Genomic DNA, 11,259 nt, shown 5'->3' on the forward strand with positions numbered 1-11,259 from the left:
TAGGGTAAATATTTAGGCAAGTAGCCAGGCCCATCCATACCTACACATACAATACTAAAAACAAAATTTAGGAAACTATTCCCGCAATAAATACGATATTGAATGTATTGTGAAGCTAAACAAGGAAAAGCTTATTCTGATTAAAAAACAATTAGACAAGTAGCGAAACCTATCAATTCATCATTAAAAAAGTATTTTGGGGAATAACCTTACGCAATATAAAAAAAGAACAGAATAAAAAAACGTCAAACGATCACTTTTTTCTATTCAAAAATCGAAAGGGCGAGTAGCACACGCGTGCGTATATCATTGCATGTGCATACATCAAAGATTTTGTTAAAGCTCTCTCGCACCAAATGAAATGTTCAATGTTCTAGTAAGCAAATAAAAAAACCTTTCTTCTACTCTGTAAACAGGCAAGGGAGCAAAAGATCCTGCAATACAACCTAACAAAGAGATCTGATAAAAACGACATCGCGAAAGGTGAAGTATTAAATCTCTTGGTCGGCCAATTCGAGACTTTATTTCACTCAGAAAACAGGCACGAGAGTGCGAGACCCATCCATACATCATTTAAAATGAGAATTTTGAAGTTGCTTTTCACGCTGAATAAAAAGTTAGATATCCATCCATACACTACTAAAAAGGAGATTTAGATAATATCAGATGTCCTAACATGTGAATTCACAGGAAGACTTTATCCCACTCAGTAAGAAGCAGGAACGGGGGAGACTGATTCATACCACCATACAATATTAAAAGGATATTTTGCAAAACCTTCCTTCAGGCGGAAAAAACATACAGCATGTCGTAGCAGACCTGTGTATACAACATTAGTTCTCCTCAGTAAACAACCAAGAAAATGAGAGATCCATCCATACCTTATAAAAATAGAGATTCTATCGATATACATGCATCATTTAAAAAACGCATTTTTTTAATTTACCCTTCTCGCAAATTAAAATATTCAGCACGCCAACCTGGTAGAAAACTTTATGCTAGACACTAAACAAGGAGTGATGTTTGATGCCCATCCATACACCACTAAGAAGGAGATTTTGGAAAAAAGTCGCAAATACGCTTGTACGAAATAATAAATTAGATGTTCTAACAGCTCAATTCATGGAATACTTTATTTTTTATCTTAACACAGTAAGTTTGCTGGAATGTGGGACACCTATACATACATTTATCAAAGGAGAGATATTAAAACAAACAGTAGATTTGGATAACTATCCATACACAAATAAAAACGATATTTTAGAAAAATAATTGTGTGTCATGTTTTTTTTGCTGTTTATAGGAAGCAGTGTAATTTGATTTTGAACTTTTAATATTTTTAAAACTAAAACCTCATGACAACAATGATAAAAAAGTATATGGACTTTTTTGTTCGTAGCTGTTAGAAAAACTAATATTGCTAATATTTATAGGACACATTTTAATAGCAGACGATGTTTTATACTGTATAAATATTCATTATAAATAAATGAATGAATAAAAAATGAATAAATAAATAAATAAACTATTCGGAGGAACATAGTTATTAATATAGTGTAACTAGCTATATAAAATTGAGTTATGACTGCATCTTTCACGTTTTACCGGCAATGTTAATTGTCTACATTTATAACGACGATATGGTTGCTACGAAGTTAAGTTATATTGCGCTGTACAAGGCCTGTTCTTAAAGCTCTCTAGCCATTGAACGCTACGACTTTCTCATAACCGGTTGAAAATAGCTATTAGTTAATAATAGGGTAAATCGAATTTGATTTAGCTAATATTGCGTGTATTTCGACTCCTAAAAAGAAATAGTACTGTAGCATTTTTTTTCCAAAACAGGAAAATTTGTTGAGTTATTTCTAAAAGGTTTTTTAGTAACACTAATTGACCAAGGCAGTTCACAAGATAGCGTATAGCTCTGAATAGACCATTTCGGAGATTATGCGCCATTATGAATTTGCGGAACTCGGTGGTGCAAGTTGAACTTTGGACTTCACGTTTATTCAGTCATTTGCCTTGCAAAACTGCTGGCGGCAGGACAGTTTTGATTTTTGATATCTGTTTTTATCTTTGTGATACTAATTTTATGATATATATTTTGAAAAAAACTTTTATTAGGCACTTATTTGTACTTTTAATTTCTTTTTGTACAATAAAGGCAACTTAATATATCCTAAAAGCCTTTAAACTAGCTAGCTAGCTAGAGGTCTCACAAAAATGCTTTTAGGACACTGTACTGTAGCTAGCTATAAGGCTGTAATTAGTAATTAATGCTTGGTTAAAGGTAACTTCATTTTATATTTAGATATTTAAAATTGTGTAGCTACTTTGTGCATTATAAACATATTGGCATTGGATTTTAAACTTGGATTATACTTTACTTTAGAGAGAAATTTTTGATTTTGGAAATACCTTACTGGATTTGGACTTAAACTATGTTTTTGGATTTGTAAAGAAATGTTTAGGTTGTAATATTTGTAAAGATCTAGAGAGTTATAATCCATTGTCAAAATACTTGTCAAAACTCTATAGTGTTATTTATTCTTAAAGTGAAACTTAAGCTCGCAAAATAATCTGGCTTCTTTTCTATAACGGATGTAAAAATTTTCAATACACTGCCCATAGAGATACGGTAACAGGTTCAGTCGCAGATTTTAGGAATAGAGTCATGAGTCATTTTAATTGCAAATAATTTTTATTATTTTAATATTTTTATAATTTTGTTTCTCGGTGTATGTTTGAACCTTGATTCGTCTACTTAAACACTCCTATCTTTGAGTCTTTCAAGAGTGGTATTAGAAAGAATACCTGTCTTTCTTCTCTGCTTTCGCTATTGCCCTATAATTTTTTTGTACGCTTCTCTTATTGAAAAATATCAAAAAGGGAGAAATGAGTTTAGTTTACAGACTAAAGTGTTATTCAATTTTTTGTTTTTCTATGTTATTTGTTTCAGTCACAATGTATATTTTACATGATTTTTTGTTATATATACGTATGTCTTTGTCGGTTTCTTTATCAGAACACGCAATTATAGCAGTAACTTATTACTAAAGTGTAAATCTTTATGATAAATAAATAAATTACTCTGTGAAGCTTGTTTGAATTATTGGCATAAGTTCCATAGCAGAAAAAGCTATTAATTATTAATATGAGGGGTGGTAATAAATTGAAATGGGTCATAAAATTTTTCGAAATTTGGTGTTGCTTGTTCAATTTTTCAACACAAGTCAATAATAAAAAAAGGTAGGAAATTAGCTCACTGAAGAGAGAGGGGTATTTCAACTGGCAATATTACCTGTACATATAATGTGACCCTCCTGAAAGTCAATATACTGAATATAAATTTGACTACTTATTTGAATAATTATGGTATCAAGTTAGCAATATCTCTACACTGTCTCAACTTAACAAGGATTGTCCAGATTTCAGACATTTCTAGCCTAGTTAACTAAGTTTTCTTCGAGATATTAAAATTGAGTTTCTTATTTAATAATTTTCCAGTGCAAAACCGAATTAAAATCAACCAATAAACATAAAGTCAGCATGACCACATCTAACATTAAAGATTTCTCAATACTGATCACGTGAGCAAAAAACAATAGAATTTCTTGCCTTAAAGTATTCACAAATTTCTTTCATACAAGACAAAAAATATCTTCTGAGCAATTGTATTTCAATTGGCATAACTGGTATTTTATTTAATAAAGCATGTTAACATCAAAGATAAATGTATCATAAATGTAAAAAATAACTTTTTAAGACAAAGCATTCTTACTACAAAGTGAGCACACAACACTATTCTTCTTGCTTTAAAAAATAAGATTAAAATAATTCGTTAACAAAATTCAATCTAGCTCAGGCTACAAAAAGTTAATTATATGCTTAACTCAGATATCTTTGAAAAGATGCCATACACTGCCTCTTTTTTCAACAATAAATGCAAATGCACTAGCTCTTTTGGAACATGTATTCAGTATGGAATTAGCTACCTTTCATGTTGATAGAAAATATATTTAAAAAAAGTATTCTGTTTATATAAAAAATCAACTCTGGCCTACTTTTCACCACATCAGATTTTAAAAACTAACGTTTTTCTCAAAAAAATATTTTAATTTTTTTATAAAATTATTATTCAACAGATAACCGAAAAAAACATATCAATTTAAACTTTTTAATAGCAAATTTCCAGAGTTAATGTATACTATTAATAGCATGGCTTTATTACGTATTATGACGTTTAACAGTTAAAAATTTATTGTTGCCAGAAATTGTATCCTGGAAGAATCAATTTTTATATGAAAATTATACCAATAATCATAATTTTCCTCAAAAAATTACTTTTTGGTCTTATAACAGCAGATCACTGAGAATTTACACAACTAAAAATCTTGTGGTAACATTTTTAAAATTAAAAATCTTGATTTTGTAAACATTATATGCACAAATTCTAAAAAATTATAAAAAAAAATTAAAAGTAATTGGAAATTTCATTTTTTTTAAAACATCTATGGACACGCTGCGTACAAAAAAAGAATTGAATGGAGCAAAAGATCGAAATGGAACTGAAGTTTAAAAAAAATGTCTTTTAGTAAAAAACACAATCGTTACGGAGAAAATATCACTTGCCGTAAAAATATAGTCTGCGGCCATGTGGAGGGGCGGATGGACATAGCAAACAAAATAGTAGATGATCACAGTGAATACAACATGGTATGACATAGCCCTCCCTTTGTCATGTATTCCTGCAGTATATATTTGCTATAGGTTACTTCTAACGACAAAGCAATGTGTTTCGTTAATATATTAACACTTTTAAACCACTCCATAAGTGAATAATAAAAAATAAAAAATTGCATGCGCAAATTAACAAATATAGGTTTATTCGTGTTGTTTTTTTCATGGAATTCCTGGTACAATGTGCATATGTTATACAGTGACAGTCTTATCTCTAGTTCTGATTCACTGGTGGGACTGTCAAGATTGAGGCCCTAGACGCCTCTTTAGTTTTGATCTTTAATAAATCCCAGTTAAATGAGATGTTCCAAGGGTACAATCTTAACGGCCCCATCACTGCTTCTCTGCTATCGTAATAACTCCAGTTTAAAATGGTGCCAGGAGTAATTCTTGTAAGTAGATGTTTTTTATCTTCTCTTTTTTTCTCATTTTCTGTGATCGCTTTTACTTTCGATTTTTTGTTGATTTATTATTTGTTACTTTTTCTGTTTAAAGTGTAAATGATACAGTTTCCCTGTAGTGTGTGTGGAAAACCAGTTAAAAACAACAGACATGCAATTTTAAGCAATTATTGTGATAAGTGGTCCCACTGTAATTGCAATGAAATCTATACTTTTGAAAACCTATTTCATTAAACAAGGTCCAATGATCCTTGGCTATGCCTAAGTTATGTAAATCATGCCATGCCCTTTTTTTATTCCTCAGATACAAATGTTGTAAAAATATGGACAATGCTCCCACTTCCGTAATAACTAAAACAGGTAACGACTAGTCTCCGCAGAACCACCACAGAACAAGCAGCGAACCACCAGTCTCCGTAGAACAACCAGAGAACCAGGAGCGAACCGGCAGTACTATGACAGAACGAGTAGTCTTGGTTGAGAACCACCAGATAATGTTGATGAGAAAAAACAATAGTTGTCGGAATCATCAGAATAGCGATCGCTGTAAATGCTCCATGCCTTATAAAAAAAAAAAAAAAAAAAAAAAACTGCAAAATTTCGGTAGAATTTACTATCCCGCCCCTTATTTCCGGGAATATTGAGAATAAATTAGTAGTATATGTCATTATGTTCATTATATCTTTTAGGTTTATATGTACGGCTTTATGCCATAATTAAGAATAAAGATCTATTCACATTCTGGTAGCAGAGGCTAGTTAAGAAGATGGCAACTGGAACAATCATGATGGCACAAAAGTATGGATTGCCCCAATTTTCTGAAGATGGGATTTTATGGGAAGTAGTTACAGAACTTCCAAAGAAGAAACAAGGACCAGTTGTTTATTTGAGTTTAAATTCAGAAGTACGTCAGCCTTAACGAAAGAAGAATTGAATGAAGAAGATGGTTTAAATAAACTTGTTAATAAAATAAAAGAACTATATTGCATTACTGAAGATCAAGCAATGTTCAATGCTTACGAAAAATTTGAGACCTTTCACCGTTCCAAGACAATGTCGATTGGTGATTATGTAAATGAATTTGAACAGTTGAATCAAAAACTTAAGAGTTTTAAAATTGAGTTACCAACTGCAGTTCTTGCATATCAACTACTAAAAAATGCACATGTACCGAAAGCTACACGTGAACTAACACGTGCTACGGTTCCTTCCCTCACATACGACTCTATGAAAAAACAGATAAAAGCCATTTATGATCAATGTGCTCAAAGTGAAAGTAGTAGAGACAGTAATGATATTGGTGTTGAGCAAGAAGTATTGTATGGTCAAAAGTTTGACAGACGACGTTTTACCAATTGGAACACTCGTGGACGTGGCAGAGGTGGTAAATATTTCAGTGCTAAAAGAAGCCAGTACAACCCTAATGGTCCTGATGGACATCCATTGCAATGTCACCATTGCAAAGCTATAATGCATTTCATGAATGACTGTCCTGATAAGAATAAAGGAAGCAAAGGGCAGGATAAAGTACATGTGCAGTTTTTCGCAAAGGGTGTGGAACAATGCTTTATGGAGCAAGTTGTGTCTGAGTCTTTGAATTGTGCTTTACTAAACTCAGGATGTTCATCGACAGTTTGTGGTAAAAATTGGCTTGACTGTTACATAGACACTATGCCAGAAGGGACAGCTTTAGCTGAAAGTAAGAGTAACAAGTCCTTTAAATTTGGGCCAGGTGGAAGCTTCCCCTCAGTTAAAAAAGTTAACATCCCTGTTAATATGGCTGGAATGCAAGCCCATATTCTTACTGATGTTGTCGATTGTGAATTACCATTATTGTTATCAAAAAAGAGTCTGAAAGCAGCTAATAGCCAACTTGATTTTGTTAATGATAAAGTCACTATGTTTGGAAGAGACATTCCTTTACAACACACGTCAAATGGCCATTACTGTATATTTCTTACACCTAAGCAAGTTGCTGTTAACAAAACATCTCCGGGTGTAAATGCCACCAGAGTTATATTCACAGTCAACGATCTCACTGTAAAATCACCTGAAGAAAAATGCAAAATAGCTACAAAGCTTCACAAACAGTTTGGTCATCCCATAGACAGCAGCAAACTGAAAACTCTTCTCCAAGATGAAAATGTTGAAGATAAAGAGTTATTTCAGCAAATTGACAATGTTACAAACTCTTGTGACACATGCAGTAGATATATATGAAGGCTCGATCAAGGGCCAATTGTCTCACTACCAATGGCCTCAGATGTCAATGAATGCCTTGCCATGGACCTAAAATTCCTGACAGTTAATCATAAAAAGTTAACCATACTTCATATGATTGATGTGTTCTGTAGATACAGTGCATCAACAATTATCAAATCCAAGAATAAGGAAATTATCGTAGACACAATTCTCAAGCACTGGGTTGCTATTTTTGGCACACCAAACTCGATTTTTTCAGACAACGGAGGGGAGTTCAACAATGAGCTCTTAAAGGGGCACTCCAGTGAAAAAAAATATTTGAAAAAAATGTTATTTTATGAAGACAATACATAAATATGTCAGAATAAACCTTTTACAATCGTTAAAAATCTTTATTTATACCTTAATGGGGTCTGTAAACATCTTCAATTTTAAATAAATTTGCAAGGTTGCGTAAAGTTGAGAGGACTAGGTCCGAATAAATAGGCATACGTCACATCGTGCAGACAGTCCGTGAGCTCAGCAGCACACCTTCTAAAAGTTTGTTTACTTAGTGTTTACATTGTTCGTTGATAAAACGTCTTGTAGTAATGACGAAGATTTTAACTTAGAAAACATAGAATAGGATAATTAGGATAAACATAGAATAGGATAATCTCTTCATGAAAAAGACTTTACAAAGCTACAGCCACACAACTTCGAACCTCTTGTGTCTCACAAGGGAGAAATTAATAATGATGCAAAGTGACGAGGTGTCTTCTACTAACTCAAAACATTCGTATAGCATCTACGAATTTTTTAATACGAATTGCTACGAATTTTGTAGATGATCCCTTAAAGAAATAGAAAATATATTTAATTGGCTTTTTTTTAACATTCTTTTCATCACAAAAACTTTATAATTTGTTTCAGTAAAAAAACTTTCTTACTTTACAAGCCAATTTATTTTTATTTCACAATTCAGCAATATTTTTCATCCGCACGTGCTTTTTTGCACACAAATGCAAACAAATTTTATGTAACGTTGAAATTTTCACCATGATGGAGGACCATTCAAATGCGTGATCGAAAGATCGAATAATGCTCGGGTCGTGATAAGTTGGTAAAACATGAGTATTAATATTGTACAAATAAAAATCATTCTTATGATTATGGTAGGTCATAAATGCGTTGCAGAAGCTACTGACTTATAAGTAGTTGTTTTGACAAAGCTGTTTTAGAAACTGCATTATCAGCATCACATGCAGCCTTAAACATTACAAAGATTGAAGAAAATGAGTACATTTACCCCCTGAAAATATTCGGCATGTCCTTCCATAAAAAAAGCTTCTTTTTTGAAAAACAAAGAATAGAAACTTGATCGCTACGAAAGATGTGTAACTACTTTCTGAGTACGTATATAGCAAAAAAGAAAAAAGTATTTTTACTGGAGTTCCCCTTTAAGAGATGTAGCAGAACTGTTAAACACAAGAGTGTATACAACAGCAGCAGAAGCTCCATGGTCAAATGGTGTATGTGAGCATCATAATTTCATCCTGGAAAATATGATTATGAAAATTGTTGACAACACTAGTTGTTCTGTTGAAAATGCACTTACATGGGCCAATTGTGCCAAGAATGCGTTGCATAATAACCGTGGATTCAGTCTCAATCAGCTTGTATTTGGACGCAATCCAAATCTGCCATCTGTGCTTACAGCCAAGCCTCCTGTTCTTCGAACAGTTACACCCAGTCAATTAATTGCGAATCATCTGAATGCCCTGCATGTTGCTCGCAAAGCATTCATTGAAAGTGAATCTTAAAACAGCACTCAGTCATCAAACACGGACATCTACCAGCAAGGATTTTTATAATGGTGAATTGGTATACTATAAGCGACGTGGAGAGAAAGAGTGGAGAGGACCTGGTGTAGTCCTTGGCATTGATGGAAAACAGGTCCTTGTTAAACATGGAGGAACTTACGTTCGAGTGTCACTTGCAATCAGTGAAGGGACACCGTAGTTGTCAGGAAAGCACAAGTGGAAACCCTCAAGTGAAGAAAACTACAACCAAAGAAGAAGATTGCTTTGATGAGATTTCAAACAGCGTAGCGAATGGGTTGCTTGAAAGCGTAAACGATTTTGATATCAACACATCGTCAGAAGTTGTACTTGATGACATTCCTAGTGATCATGCCGTAAATACAAATGAGATCCCTGCTATTTCCCATGCTCAGGTTGAAACAACACATCAATCAAGCATTGAGCAAGAAGTTTCTAACACACCTCGCAATGAACAGTCATTGACAGTGACTCTTCCAAAAGTCAGGGAGAGGGTTAGGTTTTTATTGATCCTGATACTAATAAACTTGCTGAATTTATGGTTGTTAGTCGTGCTGGTAAAGTAGGAAAATCTGGAGTTGGAGCATATAAGAATTGGTTGAATGTCAAAGATGTTAAAACCAAAGCCATGAAATCAATTGACTTTGAAAACATTTTGGATTGGGAAAAGGTAAACACAGAGTCAGTATATAATGTAGAAACGTCATGTGATGTTAGTGAAGCTCAACATAAAGAATTAACTAAATGGCGTGATTACAATGTTTATGATGAAGTTGAAGACAAAGGGCAAGACATAACCACAACCCACTGGGCGATATCTGAGAAAAGTCATGATGGTAAAACAGAAATTAAAGCACGATTAGTGGCACAAGGTTTTGAGGAGGACACTATTGGTATACGAACAGACTCGCCAACTGTAAACAAGGAGAACTTTTGTCTTGTGTGTAATATTGGTGCAACCCATGGATGGAAAATTTTACAGTCTTGATATTAAAGCTGGGTTTCTTCAAGGTGCCAAGATTGATAGAGTCATACATTTTCTTCCACCACCAGAAGCTAACACAGACAAGTTGTGGAAACTAAAAACACCTGTTTATGGCTTGTGCGACGCTTCACGCGCTTGGTATGAGACATTATCTAACGAATGTGATAAAGTTGGAGCTACAAGAAGCATTTATGACAATGCATTATTTTTCTGGAGAAAAGAAACTCTCAAAGGTGTAATTTGCTGTCATGATGACGATTGCTTCTTCGTTGGAAGTGATTTGTTTCATGACACTATCATTGCACATTTACGTAAGACATTCTCACTTAGTAAAGAGAATTCAAAGTCGTTTAACTTTTTGGGATTAGAAATTGAACAAGAGTGTGGTGCAGTAATTATTCATCAGCATAATTACATTAGTAACATTTCACCAATTAATTTGACCAATAGCACGTCTACAATTCCACTTACAAAATATGAAGCACGTCAAATTCAATGGGCAGCAAAACAAACTAGACCTGATGCTGCTTACGTTGCCTGTGATTTAAGCACTCGCATAAGACATGGAACAGTTGCTGATGCTCGTAGAGCTAACAAGCAGCTGAAACATCTGCAGCAAACTGAAGTAAAGATTGTTATTTCAAACACTGGAGATGTTAAAGCATCATCGCTCATACTTTTCAGTGATGCATCACATGGAAATTTAATTAATGGCGGCTCACAAGGTGGATTTGTTCTGCTACTGCATGGTGAAAGCAAAATTCCGCCAATTATTTGGAGATCTCACAAGTTAAAATGGGCTGTTAACCCTATTCGGCGGATTCCGCCCCCCCCTGACGGTTTTTTTTTAATAACTCCTGATTGCTTTGTTATATGGCTATGATACTTACTGAGTTTCAACATTTATCTATTAGACACCTGCATGCTAATTTTTTAGGTCCCATACCTTTCAGAAGCTTTGATATTGGCCATTACTCGAAACTACCCCTAAAAATCTCTATGAAATCCTTATAATGGGGAAAATATAATAACTCCTGTTAGGATTATCCTTAGAACTTGAAACTTGCAATACAACTTTGTTTCATCAAGAAGGATCATTTTGAATAATTTG

This window comes from Hydractinia symbiolongicarpus, chromosome 5 (genome assembly GCF_029227915.1).
Source record: "Hydractinia symbiolongicarpus strain clone_291-10 chromosome 5, HSymV2.1, whole genome shotgun sequence".
Taxonomy (NCBI): domain Eukaryota; kingdom Metazoa; phylum Cnidaria; class Hydrozoa; order Anthoathecata; family Hydractiniidae; genus Hydractinia; species Hydractinia symbiolongicarpus.